General features: G+C 43.6%; 1 protein-coding gene and 1 long non-coding RNA gene across 6 annotated transcripts in view; both read right to left on the reverse strand.

Annotated features, from left to right (window-relative positions):
* The window catches only part of TCAF1 (TRPM8 channel associated factor 1), a 36,725-nt gene extending 23,267 nt beyond the window's left edge, over positions 1 to 13,458 (reverse strand). The window contains exon 1 of one of the 4 annotated variants that reach the window (XM_066362934.1): positions 13,316 to 13,458. The gene's annotated coding sequence lies outside the window, so the exon portion shown is untranslated. Of the gene's footprint in view, positions 1 to 855; positions 1,022 to 2,993; positions 3,258 to 13,315 lie in introns of those variants that run through there. The other 3 variants (XM_066362935.1, XM_066362936.1, XM_066362933.1) reach the window with 3 other exon arrangements.
* LOC136391341 (uncharacterized) overlaps positions 1 to 14,938 on the reverse strand; it is a 179,519-nt gene that overhangs the window by 129,244 nt on the left and 35,337 nt on the right. The window lies entirely within an intron of this gene.

Here is a 14,938-nt window from a genome sequence, read left to right on the forward strand (position 1 = left end):
CAGCCCTTGGGTGAGAAAGCCTGCTTTGCTTTTTAAAAAATTCCTGGTGCTGCCTCTTACTAGCTGTCGATCAGGCTGCCTCCGAGGGCGTTCTGTCAAAGGCACACAGCCTGGAGAAGGGACGTCCCACATTCCAGGGACTGTCACTACTAAGTTCTGGGGCGGGATTCCTCTCCCCCCTTTTCCACTGCGGGCTCTCGCCTCCCTAGGCCCAGGGCCGATCTACAAAGAGCAAGTTGGTGACGTCAGGGGAGGAGAGGAGGGGGGCTCAGCTAGAGGGTGGAGACAGCTGGGGGAGGAGGGGTGCGGAGGGGAAAGCTGGGGTTGGCAGGGCCTGCTGGCAAGGAGGTTGGGGAGGGACGGGTGGCCTCTCTTCCACACGCTCCAGTCTCCAGGGGACCAGAGCGAGTGGGTGGGGGACCTTGGTCCCAGACACGGTGTGCGCCAAGATCAAAGGGCAGGAGGACAGAAGCAATGCTCCGCCACCAGCCACCTGTGTGACCCTGAGGCAGCCCTGCCTCCTCGCCGGGCCCTGGTATTCTCATCGCCCAGAGCTGCGGATTCCATGCAATTCCTCCAGGGCAGGCCTGCGTGTAACTCGACGACACAAAGCAGGCAAACAGATGTCACATGTCAGGGCCCCGGGAGGAGCACTGCGGCAGGCGCGACGCGGAGCCCCAGGGTAGGGGACGACCGCTAACAGGACCTCGACACAAGCGGCGAGGGATTATGTCCCGGGTTTGGGCTCCCACAGGTCCCTCCGCGCCCCCCTCTCGGCCTCCGGCACCGCCCTTCCCCAGACCCCCGCCGATCCGCCGCCACCTACCCTTCTCCTGCCTGGAGAGAGCCACTCACCTGGTCGCCTTGCAACGTACAAAGGGGCCGCTGGAGGGGCAGCGCTGGATGCCGAGGGGCGCACGGGGCAGCGGGGAAGGGGCTTCCTCGCAAGCCGCGCCGGGGCGAGGAGTGCGGAGGAGACGGAGGGGGAGCAGAGGAGGGGTTCCCGAGCAGTCTCCTCCCCACTTCCTCCCGGGCGGGATCGAGCCCGAGGGGCGGCGCTTGGCAAGGGACAGCGCTTCTTTGTGTCGCCTGCCCTGTCAGCTGGACACTGCGGCGTCGGCCCCCCTCCTGATGGCAGTGGGACCAGCCGTTTATTCGAGACATAAACTTCTCTGACTATTCACTGATAAGAGAAAGGCTGGATAAACTACTGTATAGAATATATATATAGATAGATAGATAAAGAGCTTAGATCTCCATTCAGTTAGAGGAATTTGCTTGAAGTATTGCCAAAGGGAAAATAAAAACTGTAGGAATTGTTCAATATGCTTTCTTTTTTTATAATATAAAACAGCCCTGTGTATATTTATATTATGGTAGGCAAAGGGAATGATACATCTCTGTCAATACGATTTAACCAGAGGAATAGAGGAGGGCAACTTTTATATAGTGCTATCTTGTTGGCATTGTTTTATGTTACTTTTGTAAATTAAAAATAAGGATATATTATATTTCAAACAAACAACAGGTAGCTAAATCCTCTCTAACGATTGTTTGGCAGCTGCTCCTCCCTTCTATGAATTGCAAGTTCCTACTTTGTGTGATGACTTGCCCTGGCTCAGGTGCTACCCGGGGCCTGTGGAATGAGGGTAGTGTAGAGGTCAGAAACCCAGGTTGCCATCAGATGGCCAAGATTCAGATCTCAGGGCTACATTTTGTGGGCTGAGTGACTTTGAGCAAGTTACTTAATTCCTTTATGCCTCAGTTTTATTACCTGTAAAATGGGGAGGATGAAATGAGTATCTATATTACAGATTTATTTTAAGGTTTGTATTAGGTGAGTGAATACTTGTAAAGTTCTTCGATCTCTGTCTAGCAGATAGTAAGACTGTATGATTGTGTAAGTAAAACGAATCTTCAGGTAGGCCTAAGCATCAATACTCTATGCTTCAGGAAAATGTGTATCTTTTAAACCTGATGTGCATTTTAATCTTTTAGTTCTAGGGCTTTGGTCCCAATTGAAACCATATTCCTTTCCTGATCTCCCTTTAAACACTGCCCCCCCCCCGCCCCGCGCCCCCAATTGACTCCTATGAACAATAATCAATAGCAGAATGCAGTGGGTGAGCTCAGTGGCAGGGTTTACAGAGAGGAAACACCAGGAAGAGATATCAAGAGAACCTGGATTCAGGGTCCCTTCAGGGACCACCTGTGTGACAGAAAACAGATCCCTTATATTCTCCAGAGCTATGCATCCTCAAACACGGAGGGTTGGCAACTAGCTTGCTGCGTCCCTTTCAGGTCTGAAATGCCAAGACTAGTCGCACCAAAAGGTGGAACCCCAAAATATTAAGTTTTATAAAAAATTTTAAATCAAAACAAAAACGCATATATTGCTTACATAAAAATAAATGGTAAAAAAAAACCCCAAAAATATAAATGGGAAAGATAACATCTGATTTACCTCTAAGGAAGAGGGAATGAGATTTGGTGGGGAAAAGGTCTTGTCAGGTTTTGTTTCTTGGAAAGGAACACACACACACACACACACAGGCAGAGCTGAAGCAAAGGTGATAAAATGTCAACCTCTGATACATCTGTTATATTATTTTCTGCACGTATCCATAGCCTTGAACTATGTCTTCATGAGAAATGTTTTTAAAGGACAGGGATATGTTAGACTCCTGATGGTTAGGTTCCTGGAGGAGAAGACTGGCAGCACGCAGTAATTAAGAGCCAGAGGGGAGGAAAAAAAGGCAGAAACCGCAGGCAATCTTCTTTGAAACGCATCTGCCTCCTTAGGCCCAAGCGGTCTCAGGCCTCAAACCCGACCGCCTCCGCAGCCCCTCGGGCGCCCCTCCCCGGTGCTTCCCCGGCCCTGGGCCCGATCCCTCCCTCTCCCACCTAGGACCACTGGACCGGACCACTGGACTCTGTCGGTGCTGCACCCAGGCCTGCTCCGGGCCCAGAAATCGTCACTGAATAAGACTCACCGGCTGTCCAGCAATTTTACACCGGGCTACTTCGGAGGGGGAAGGGCCTCCTCCGCAGAGATGTGGCGAGGAGAGGGGATAGAGCCTGCAGATTTGAAAACTAGTGTCCACGATACTGGAAGCGGTGTGGGGTAGGTGGTCTGTGGTGCAGAGTGGGGGCGAATGGGGGCCGTCCTGGGAGCCAATTGGCAGCGGCTGTGGCGGGGCGGAGTCTGGCCACCCCCACGCCCCCTGATCACAGAGGCCTTGCTTTGTGTCGGTTTCTGCATCAAGATGCCGCCCCAAATCTAGGATTGAGATTGCACGACAGGGCGATTTGTTGAAAAATATATCCGTGAGACTATTTTCCAACAAGGGAGTGGTGACGAATTATGATTAATTTTTATATAAAATAATGCACAACTATTTGCAAGGATGAGTTAAATCTATATATTTGGCAGAAATTAGGCTTATATTTAGATTTTAAATAAACACAACGTGGTAGTAAAATGGGGAGTTTGCATTTTTGTACAAAAAATCTTTAGAAATATATAAACATAGAAACCATATGAAAAACATGCATCAAACTATTAGCATCAGTACTTTAGACAGGAAAGAGGAGCTTACTTTTATGTATTTTTCTTCCTACACCTCACTGACTTTTTTATTTTTTAGTGAGAGGAGGGGAGGCAGAGGCAGACTCCTGCATGCGCCCTGCCCGGGATCTACTCGGCAAGCCCACTAAGGGGCAATGCTCTGTTCAGTGTGTGTGTGGGGGCTTCCTCTGTTGCAGCTGGAGCCATTTTTTAGTGCCTGAGGCGGAGGCCATGGAGCCATCCTTAGCGTCCATGGGGTGGGGGGCAACTCGCTCCAATCAAGCCATGGCTGCAGGAGGGGAGGAGAAGAGAGAGGGACAGGGATGGAGAAGCAAATGTGTACCCTAACCAGGAATCGAACCTGGGACATACACATGCAAGGCCAACACTCTACTGCTGAGCCAACCAGCCATGGCTCTCACTGAAGTTTTAATACTACTATTAAATATATTATTTTGTGATAAAGATAGACCAATTTAGTGAACTAAAAATAGTTAAAATATTTTTGTTCAGACAGCTGGTAGTAACCACTCTATAAATATGATTTCTCCCTCTGGGTGGGTTTCTTGCACTTTGTTTATAGTCCTGACTCATCTGAATCGAGTAAGAGTGAAATTCAGCCCTTGACTTTTGAGCCAGAACCTGGCTTTCTGCCTGACCCCGTCCTGCTTGAACCAGTATCTGCTCATCTACCCTTGTAAGCACAACTTTAGAACCTGGGGGAAAATCACTGGTCCTTTTTTGTGGTTGGCCCCAAGGCCCTGAACGAGTCTTGAGGTCTCAGTTCATTCTCTTGTTTTCTCACTACCTCACCCATCACCCTCTGGCCTCTGTTCACCCGGGACCTAAGGAGGTATCCCCAGACCAAACGGGCCCTATGAAGACATCATTAAAAAGCTTTCTCTCAAACACAAAACCGACCACAAAACAGTGTCCAGGCTGGACCCTGCGTGGGAATGTGGATTCTGTGGTAAAGGGGGTACAGTGCCACATCCTGTAATTACTTTGGGGTTTCATTACGGTTCTCCAACCAGAGTAGGCATAAGCCATGGACTGTGGTTATTTTCTTCCGTTGATTCTCCACTTCACATGGCCTGTGAACAGGTGCTCCACAATGTCCACTTGATGGACTGATAGACAAAATAGATGAATGCAGGCCAAGGAAGGCAATCCTAGTATCCCTCCTCAAAAAAAAGACAAACAGCAGCTTGATGTAGAAAATGGATTCCTGTACTGCACTGTAAGTTTTCTTTTCTTTGTGCTGTTTCCTTTTAACTTTCTCTCCTAAGCCTTTTGTTTCTTTTCTATATCTCCCAAAATTTCAGCGGGTTCCAACCTCTCTTTCTGTTTCTGACTTCATATTACTAACTCAATTTTAAGTCCTATATCCTTCCCTATTGCTAATTCCCCTAGAGTTTCTGGTTTTCTTTCCAGTTTTTGCCCTGAGTAGAGACTGCCATGAAATTTTAACATACTGAAATCACTTTTGAGATAGTAAGTTCTATACATATTCAGCAACATAGGAATGAATAAGTGGTTTATTAAAAATCCATACTACAAAATATGCAGTTCTTGAAAAGGATGAGTTCGTCATACCTTGAGGAATGCTTTCAATCTATATTTTCAGTGAAACATTTACGATTCTACTTTTTTTATGTTTATATTTATCTAGCAGGAAAAATAAGAACATACTTGGTGACTTCAGGAAGTGGAGAGAGTTGACCAGTAACTTTTCCTTTAGGCATTTCGTGTTTTTTAAAATGTTAGAAAAATTGTTTGGAAAAAAAAGGGGGGGGCTATTCAGTAATACCACTCTTAGGTATATAGCTACTAGAAATGCATACGCACGCCACCAAAAAGCATGTGCAGCAATGTTCAAAGCAGGACCATCCTGAAAGCTATCCAAGTGCCACCTCTCTGCTTTTTCCCCTACAGTAATCTTCAATTACAACATTCTTTAAAATTTTATTTTCAGACCAACAAGTACGGAAGGGTTATTGTAAAATATTTGCTTTGAAGAAATTCTAAAGCATGTGTCTAAAGAAGAAATAAAATGATCTCTGATCATTTGAGATGTGAGACAGAACAATGAGAGACTTTCAATTGTGGCACTGAGAGAACACCTTATTTGTAACAACGCTCCCACTGAAAACAGCAATAAAAGTTAAACAAAATATAGGAAACAATGGAAGACTCTGAAGAGCCAACTAAACAAGCAGGAGTTGAGAAGCTCCGACATTCCCTGTGGCTTTCTCCTTTAGCGTATTTTCCAGTTCACATGCTGGGTAACAGAGGGCAAGTAGAAGTGTGAGTCTTATTGGCTTCAGATTACCAAACCACTGGTACTCAAAGGGCAAAACTTCAGAGAAGAAGAAATCTCAGAAGACATGAATCTAAAATTCTATGTACATATTCCCCTCAAGTCATTGGCTGACTCCTGAGCTATGCATTACAGAGAGATACCTTCCCCACACTCCCCCCACACACACAAAAAAAAAATGTGCAGAAAATGGTAGCTAATATGGTAAAGAACAATTGAGTGGTCATTTCAATAGCTGCATGTTTTGGGAATAAAGCAGTGATGGTCAACTACCACCAAAGGAAACGATTCTTATCAACATGCTCTGTTTTCAGTTACGATATGAGAAACTCCATAGCATGTAACTAAGAATGACACTCTAGGAGTAAGGACTACGCTGTTGGATAAAGGAAAAATCTAAAATGGATCAGTTCCAAGAAAGCTTTAAACTAACCTTTGATAGTATGATATGAAATTACTCTGCTAGTACTTTATCTGTCCCTCACCCCTGAAAAAGTTATTTAAAAAATAACAACATCAACAAGAACATTATAATTTTTCATTATGTCTTGCATCTAATAAAACATTTTAGAGAGAGGCTAAAAATCAGGTAAACTGCCAAGAACTCAGGGAAACAACAGATAATAGAAACAGACTCACAAGTGGTACAGACAGTTGAATTCTTAGGGACTGACTTTATAATAACTGTGAATATGTCCATATATAACAGAAACAAGGATGGAGAATTTCAGGATAGACTTAAAACTCATAAAAGACTAAAATGGAGACTTTAAAAATAAAAATATAATCATTGAAATCAGGAATTCAATAGTTGGTTTTAATAGCATATTAGACACAAATGACCAGAGAATTGATGAACTGTAACAAAGTTTAATAGAAAGTATTAACCAATAATACAGGGACGGGAGGATGATGTATAAAGAGATGAAATAATTTAGAAAGAGCGTAATAGAATTATAAGACATGGTAAAAAGTTATAAATTATATGTGATTAGAGCCCGGAAGAAGAGAGGGAGAATGAAACAGAAGGAATATATTAATAATGACTAAAAATTTCCTGAAAGAGATGAAAAACACCAAAACACAACTTGAAAAAACTACATTACCTAAGTAGAATAAATACAAAGAAAACTACACTTAGGCACATCATAGTCAAACTGCTAAAAAACAAATTCAGGAGGAAATTGAAAATCAGCCAGACATAAAGGAAACTTAACATTCAGCAGAACAATAATACAGCTGGTTTTCAAAAGAAATGAAAGAAACCAAAACACAATAGAATTGCTTTAAAAAAAAGAAAAAAGATAAAATCTGCCAACCTAAAATTCTATGCACAGCAAAAATGAAGGCAAAATAAAGACAATTATAGGTAAATAGAAGCTGAGAGAATTGTGGATTGGTTGAATTAGTAATGTTAAAATGTCTACACTACCCAAAGCTATCTACAGATTCAGTGCAAACCTTATCAAAACTACAATGGCATTTTCTACTGAAATAGAAAAAAAAATCCTAAAATTCACGTGGACCTACAAAAGAATTTAAATAGCCTAGGAAAACCTAAGTAAGAAGAATAAAATTTGACCTGACCAGGGGGTGGTGCAATGGATGGAGCGTCAGACTGGGATGTGGAGGACCCAGGTTCGAGACCCTGAGGTCACCAGTTTGAGCGCAGGTTCATCTGGTTTGAGCAAAGCTCACCAGCTTGGACCCAAGGTCGCTGGCTTGAGCAAGGGATTACTCGGTCTGCTGGAGCCCCACGGTCAAGGCACATGAGAAAGCATCAATGAACAACTAAAGTGTCACAACAAGAAATTGAGGCTTCTCATCTCTCTCCCTTCCTGTCTGTCTGTCCCTATCTATCCCTCTCTCTGACTCTCTGTCTCTGTCAAAAAAGAATAAAATTTGATGCATCACAGTGCTGGATTTCAGACAATACTACAAAGTTATAGTAATGAAAACAGCATGGAACTGGCATAAAAACAGACGTATAGACCAATGGAACAGAATAGAGAGCCCAGACCTAAATCCCCACATTTACATTTAGCTGATCCTTAAAAAAGGTGTAAAGACCATATAATGGAGAAAGGATAGTCTCTTCAATAAATGGTGTTGGAATAACTAGATATCCAAATGCAGAAAAATGAAGTCGGGCCCTTTCTTCACCATATGAAAATCAACTCAAAATGATTAATGACTTAAACATTTGACCTGAAACTGTGAAGCAACTAGAAGAAAACATAGGGAAAAGTTCCTTGACATTGGTCTGGGTAATGAAGTATTTGGACATGACCTCAAAACGCAGGTGGGACTATGTCAAACTAAAAAGCATCTGCTTAGCAAAAGAAACCATCAACAGAGCAAAGGAAAAACCTATGAGTGGGAGAAATAGTTTCAAACCATATCTTTATTATATGCGGCTTAAGTGTCTGTTTGTCACCGATAGCTTATTGGTTGCTTGCATAACTGTATTAGCCAATGGGGTGAAGTTGCCACGGCATTCAAATAGTCCCGCCTTCTGGCATGCCACCTCACAAATTGAGGTTAAAGATTGGAGCAATTATTATGCTGTTAAGAAATCTTAACAACAGAAGGGGTCTTTGCAATGGTACAAGACTAGAGGTTCTCCAATTGAAAAATAATGTCATAATAGCTAAGTCTTTGACTGGCTCCTCTAAAGGTGAAATACATGTCATTCCAAGAATTGATTTGGCTCCATCTCAAACAGGGTTGCCGTTTCAATTGAGACGTAGACAATTTCCTGTAAAACTTGCCTTTGCTATGACCATCAATAAGTCTCAGGGCCAAACGCTTAAGCGTGTTTGCGTTTTTTTACCTGAGCCTGCATTTGGACATGGTCAACTTTATGTTGCCTGTTCAAGAGTTCGTGAAAGAACGGACGTAAAATTAAAAATAATTGATGGTCCTCTGCAAGGCAAGCTTAAAAATGATGGAAATATCTACACAAGAAATGTTGTGTACAAAGAGATCTTTGACATGTGAATTAACATTTTATTATTTAAATCACCTTTATTTATTGAGCTAGCGGTGGCTCTTAAGAAATGTACCTCCAGTGGTTTCCTTCATTGCACTCTACTTTAAGCAATTAAGCAAGTAGAGGGGGGAAACCCAGTGGGGCAGTAAGCAAAGGGGCGTCCTCGCCACCTGCCCTGGGTAATTCAGTTTGAATTAGCAGACACCTTTGCACAAATCATTTTAATTACAATTTATAATATCTAGAACAGCAGTCATTTCGTATGACCGCCGGGCTTTCTAGTATCCAATAATGGGTTAATATCCAAAATATATAAGGAGCTCAAATAATCTGACAGCAAGAAAAAAAATAATCTGATTAAAAAATGAGTAAAGGGCTCTGGCCGGTTGGCTCAGTGGTAGAGCGTCGGCCTGGCGTGCAGGAGTCCCGGGTTCGATTCTCGGCCAGAGCACAAAGGAGAAGCGCCCATCTGCTTCTCCACCCCACCCCCTCTCCTTCCTCTCTGTCTCTCTCTTCCCCTCCCACAGCCAGGACTCCATTGGAGCGGCCCCAGAAGGGCGGAGCATCGCCCCCTGGTGGGCATGCCAGGTGGATCCCGGCCCAGCGCATGTGAGAGTCTGTCTGACTGCCTCCCTGTTTCCAACTTCAGAAAAAGAAAAATGAGTAAAGGGCCTGAATAACACTTCTCAAAAGAAAACATCCAAACAGCCAATAGACACATGAAAAGGTTGCCAAATCCACTATTCATCAGGGAAATGCAAATTTAAACCAGGAGATATAAAAAAGACAAGCAATTAACAAGTGTTTTCGAGGATGTGTAGAAAAGAGAACCCTTGTGCACTGTTGGTGGAAATGTAAATTTAAGTCATTGTAGAAAACAATATATAAAGGAGTTCCTCAAAAAGTTAAAGATAAAACTACCATATTATCCAGCAATGCTACTTCTGGGTATCTATTCAAGTACCTAACAGTAAGTACCTAGCAGTAAGACATAAGACTTGCACCCCCATGTTCATTGCAGCATTGTTCACAGTAGCCAAGTTAGGGAAACAACCTAAGTGTCTATCATATGGATGAATGGATAAAGAAGTTGTGATACATATGTACAATGGAATTTAATTAGCTGTAATAAAGAAGGAATACAGCCATTTGCACAAGATGGATGGAACGTGAGGGCATTATGCTAAGTTTCGAACTAATTTAGACAGAGAAAGGTAAACACTGTATAACTTCAATTATGTGTGGAATCTGAAAGTCAAACTCATAAAAGCAGAGAACTCCATGATGGTTACTAGGAGTTATGGGTTGGGGAAAATGGAGGTATATTGGTCAAAGACTGCAAAGTTTCGGATAAATAAGATGAGTAGTTGTGAAAATCTAATGTCTAGTACAGTAACTATAGTAATAATACTGTATTACTATATTTTGTACTTAAAATTTGCTAGCAGAGTAAATCTCAGTTGTTCTAATCAAAAAAGGGTTAATTGTGCAAGATAAATATGTTAATTAGCTTGACTGTAGTAATCACTATACAATATGTACATATAAAAAATTACATTGTACTCTCTATATATTATATGTATTTGTCAAGTATATGAGTTAAGTGTGTAATATAACTAGAATATTCCTAAGGCATTCAACCTAAAACACTAGAACATGTAACTTTCAAATAAGAGAAGTAAAATGGGAAAGCAAAAAAAGGAGAAAGAGGGGAGAGGAATGAAAGAGACAGATAAAGCAGAAAAATAAAAAGCATGTAATAAGATGGTAGCAATCAATCTAATTGCATTACTAATTACAATAAGTAAAATGACTTAAAATTATTCAATGACAAGTTATAAACTATCAAACAATAATTTAAAAAACCCAAGGTTTAAAAAAAATAAAGATAAGGTTTTTTTTGTTTTTTGTTTTTTTTTGTATTTTTCTGAAGCTGGAAACGGGGAGAGACAGTCAAACAGACTCCCGCATGCACCCGACTGGGATCCACCCGGCACACCCACCAGGGGGCGACGCTCTGCCCACCAGGGGGCGATGCTCTGCCCCTGCAGGGCGTCACTTTGCTGTGACCAGAGCCACTCTAGCGCCTGGGGCAGAGGCCAAGGAGCCATCCCCAGCGCCCGGGCCATCTTTGCTCCAATGGAGCCTGGCTGCCGGAGGGGAAGAGAGAGACAGAGAGGAAGGAGAGGGGGAGGGGTGGAGAAGCAGATGGGTGCTTCTCCTGTGTGCCCTGGCTGGGAATCGAATCCAAGACCTCTGCACACCAGGCCGACGCTCTACCACTGAGCCAACCGGCCAGGGCCAAAAGATAAGTTTTTCACATATATATTTATAACAGATTTAGAAAGATTTACAGTCAATGGATGAAAGATAGATAAATGAGGTAAACACCAATCCAGCAAACCTTAATTTGATATCTGAACATATTCAGAATTTAAAACAAAAGGCATGACATATAAAGAAAGCATTCCAGGGCTCGCTTGGGCAGTATATACATTAAAAGAAAATATTCCAATGAGTCAATAAGAAAAAGACAAAGAGCTCAATATGAAAATGAGAAAAATAAAATCTGAATTATCACAGAGAGAAAGCACCATAGCTTATCAATGTATGAAAATATGGTCAGCTTCAGAATTTATTAGAGAAATGTTAATCAAAATCACAAGAGAATCCAATTTCATGCCTGCCAGACTGGCTAAAAGGGAAATTTTATATTGATAATTCCAAGTTAGGACAAGTGTGTAGAGTGATGGGACCTCTCATGTATTGCTGAAGAGGGCACAGACTGGCTTGACATTTTGTAAATAGTTTTGAAATAACCTGATAAAGTTGAACATACACACATCTTATAGCTCAGTAGTTCCAGGGAAACTCCTGCCCATGTGAACCAGAAGTCCTGTACAAACATGTTAGAGAACAGTATTTGTTAATATCCCCGGTAGTAGGCAGCCTTTAACTGGCCCCCATTAATCCCTGCCTCTGGGTACTCACTCCCTAGTATAACCCCCGCCTCTTGAGTGTGAGCTGAAACTAGTGATTCACTTCTAATGAACAGATGGCAAACCAATGGGACGTCATTCTTGAGATTAGGTTACAGAAGAATCTGGCTTTCCTCTCCTGTCTCTCCCTCCCTCACCCCGCCTCCTCACCCCCCAGCCTTTACTCTTAGGAAGCAAGTTCCTATACAGAGGCCCATATGGCCAAGAACTAATGTGTAAAATAAGGATGACCTGAACACAAGCACTATGATACCTGACAGTGGATCTTTAATATCTTGGTTGAGTCAACTAGGGACAGCACCAGTTCATCACCCTATTCAGAACAGCGTGCAATTTAAAACTTATGAATTGCTTATTTCTGGAATTTCCTATTTAATATTTTCAGACCATGGTTGTCGATGGATAACTGAAACTGGGGAATGGCAGATAAGGGGGGACCACTGTATTGAAATGAAATCAATTGACAAATAGTTTGGAGTATAAAAGGATGGATGGATGGATGGATGGTCAGCTAGACGACAGGTAGTCTGTCCTTTATGTATAGTTAGACCTGCACTTCTTCCAGCAGTTTCCGTGATTGCCCCATTGGTAAACGTTTTTCTCTCCTATACTTAAGGCCTTATCCCTCCATTACAGGTTGAGTCAACTCAGAGGCCAGCTCAGGGGCTGTTTACCTGCTAACTGCATAATTCAGCACTTACCTGAAGGCCAAATGCATTCCAGACTAAACATACCACAGGGTTCCCTGCACCCACTCTCACCACCAGCCCGCCCCCACCTTGCACCTCCCTCCCCCACCCCAGACATTTTCAGGGCCCCAGTACAGCCTTGTGTAGGTGAGGACTTTAACCTTGGGGGAGGGAAGGGTGTGCGCGGACAGGCTATATTCAGATAATTCAAGAACCAGCCCCAGGAGGTGAGATAACATCGCCTCCAGGGTTCCTTTGAGCTCATAACACAATGGCGCAAGCGGAGAACAAAAATAAGCAAATGAAATACCACAGCCCTTTTACCCACCTATCTACTGATGGGCACTGGAGCTGCTTCCGAATGTTGGCTGTATAATTTTGTTAATCAGTGTCACCTCCATAAATTCAATACAAAGGGTAAAGTGGTAAAAAGGCAAGATCAATAATCAGGCACAAGAAAATAGTGGGTCATCACCGCCTTCTGACAAGCAAAGGTAAATAACAATGTGGCGAGATGGCACTAGAGATCGAGCTACAGGGAAACAACCGAGAAGGATCCCACGCAAGGAATCCTGCGTGGAGCACGCCTGCCTCCCACCCATCGGGGACACAGAGAGGTCCCACACTACGTCCCACCCTTCCTGACCCCACAAGCGCATATGCCTCCACGGGCTCGCAGCACATCTCCCCCTCTCCGGGACATCCAAGGCCTCTCCTGGTCCGGAATGATCGCGGACCCCCACTCACCGTTGGCCCCGCTGATCCCTGCAGCGCGGGTTCGGGGGCAGAGAGGACTGGCTAGGAGCGGTCAGCGACAGTTCCCCAGAGCACAGAGCTTCTAAGCCTCAGCAGGGAGGGGATGGGGCTGCGGGCGCGGCCTGGGACGTGGAAAATCGCCGGGAGGATGGACCGCGAGGGGTGAGGGGGCGTTCCGAGATCTGATTGGCGGTCACGGCGTTCGGGGCGGAGCCTGGCCGGCTACCTTCGGACCGCGGAGGGTCCGAATTTCTGCAGGAAGATGCGGCCCCAAATCCAGGATGGAAACGCTGGCGCCAGGTACGAGTGCAGCAAGGCTGTTTGTTGAAGGATAAATCCGTGAGACCATTACGAATAAGTCAGAGGTTATAAATAATAATATATTTTTATATAATGCAAAAGGATTGCCAAAGACGAGTTAAAAATCCGTGGATTACCTAGACATATTTTTAATGAAAAGAATCAAGTTGTATTAAAATGAAGTGTATGATTACATTCTTATAAAAAGAAGATCTTGCATTGCTTATTTATATAAGGGCAGGGCTAAGGGAAGAATTGGCTATTGATACACTATCTTCATAATCACTGAATTGTTTGAAAATATTCCATGTATTGTTTTATGAATTAAATAAAACAGAAAGGTGTTAAAAATTTCTGCTAACCAAAAAATAGGTGACAGTGGACACGATGGAGAGAAAAGGTCTGGCTGTTAAAAACCTGGACTTCAAAGCTGCTGTGACATCCTTACTTACCAGCTGGGAGCATGATCACAAGCTGAGTGGCTTGAAACATCCCATGTATTATCTTCATCATCACACCTTTCTGTAGGTCGGATGTATAGCCAGCATCTCCCTGGCTGACACCAAGGTGGAAGCAGGGTTATGTCCATTCTGGAGGTTCTAGGGGAGAGCCAGTCTCCCTGTCTTTCCCAGGTCCTAGAGCATGGGTCGGGAACCTATGGCTCACAAGCCAGATGTGGCTCTTTTGATGACTGCATCTGGCTTGCAGACAAATCTTTAATAAAAAAAAAATAATACCGTTAAAAATATAAAACATTCTCATGCATTACAATCCATTCATTTCCTACCTCTCATGGTTGTGGGTGGCTGGAGCCAATCACAGCTGTCCTCCGGGACAACACCAAATTTTTATTGGATAATGAGTAATGTACACGGGTCGTTGTATGGCTCTCATAAAATTACATTTTAAAATATGTGGCATTCATGGCTCTTTCAGCCAAAAAGGTTCCCGACCCCTGTCCTAGAGGCTGCCCAAATTCTCTGGCTCGGGGCACCTTGCTCCAACCTAACCAGCTCATCAATCACCAAAGCCCACGATCCCATCACGTGGACCTATGCTGCTGTTGTCACATCTCAGTCTCTGCTTCTCCTCGTACACTTACTTCTGAGCAAGTCTGACCTGTTTATTACCTTTCCGGGTCTAATAGGCCTTCCCCAATTCTAAATCCCACGTCCCCCCTTCTCCTCATTTTCCCTAGGTCGTTCTGTTCATCTTCTGTCTTCTACAGTGTTCATCTTCATCCCCCAGATAATTGAGTTCTTTACAGAGAGAAAGTGTAGTGGGGTGGACAGCTTATCAACAGAACACTTGCGC

The sequence above is a fragment of the Saccopteryx leptura genome, chromosome 2 (assembly GCF_036850995.1).
Source record: "Saccopteryx leptura isolate mSacLep1 chromosome 2, mSacLep1_pri_phased_curated, whole genome shotgun sequence".
In the NCBI taxonomy this organism is placed as follows: domain Eukaryota; kingdom Metazoa; phylum Chordata; class Mammalia; order Chiroptera; family Emballonuridae; genus Saccopteryx; species Saccopteryx leptura.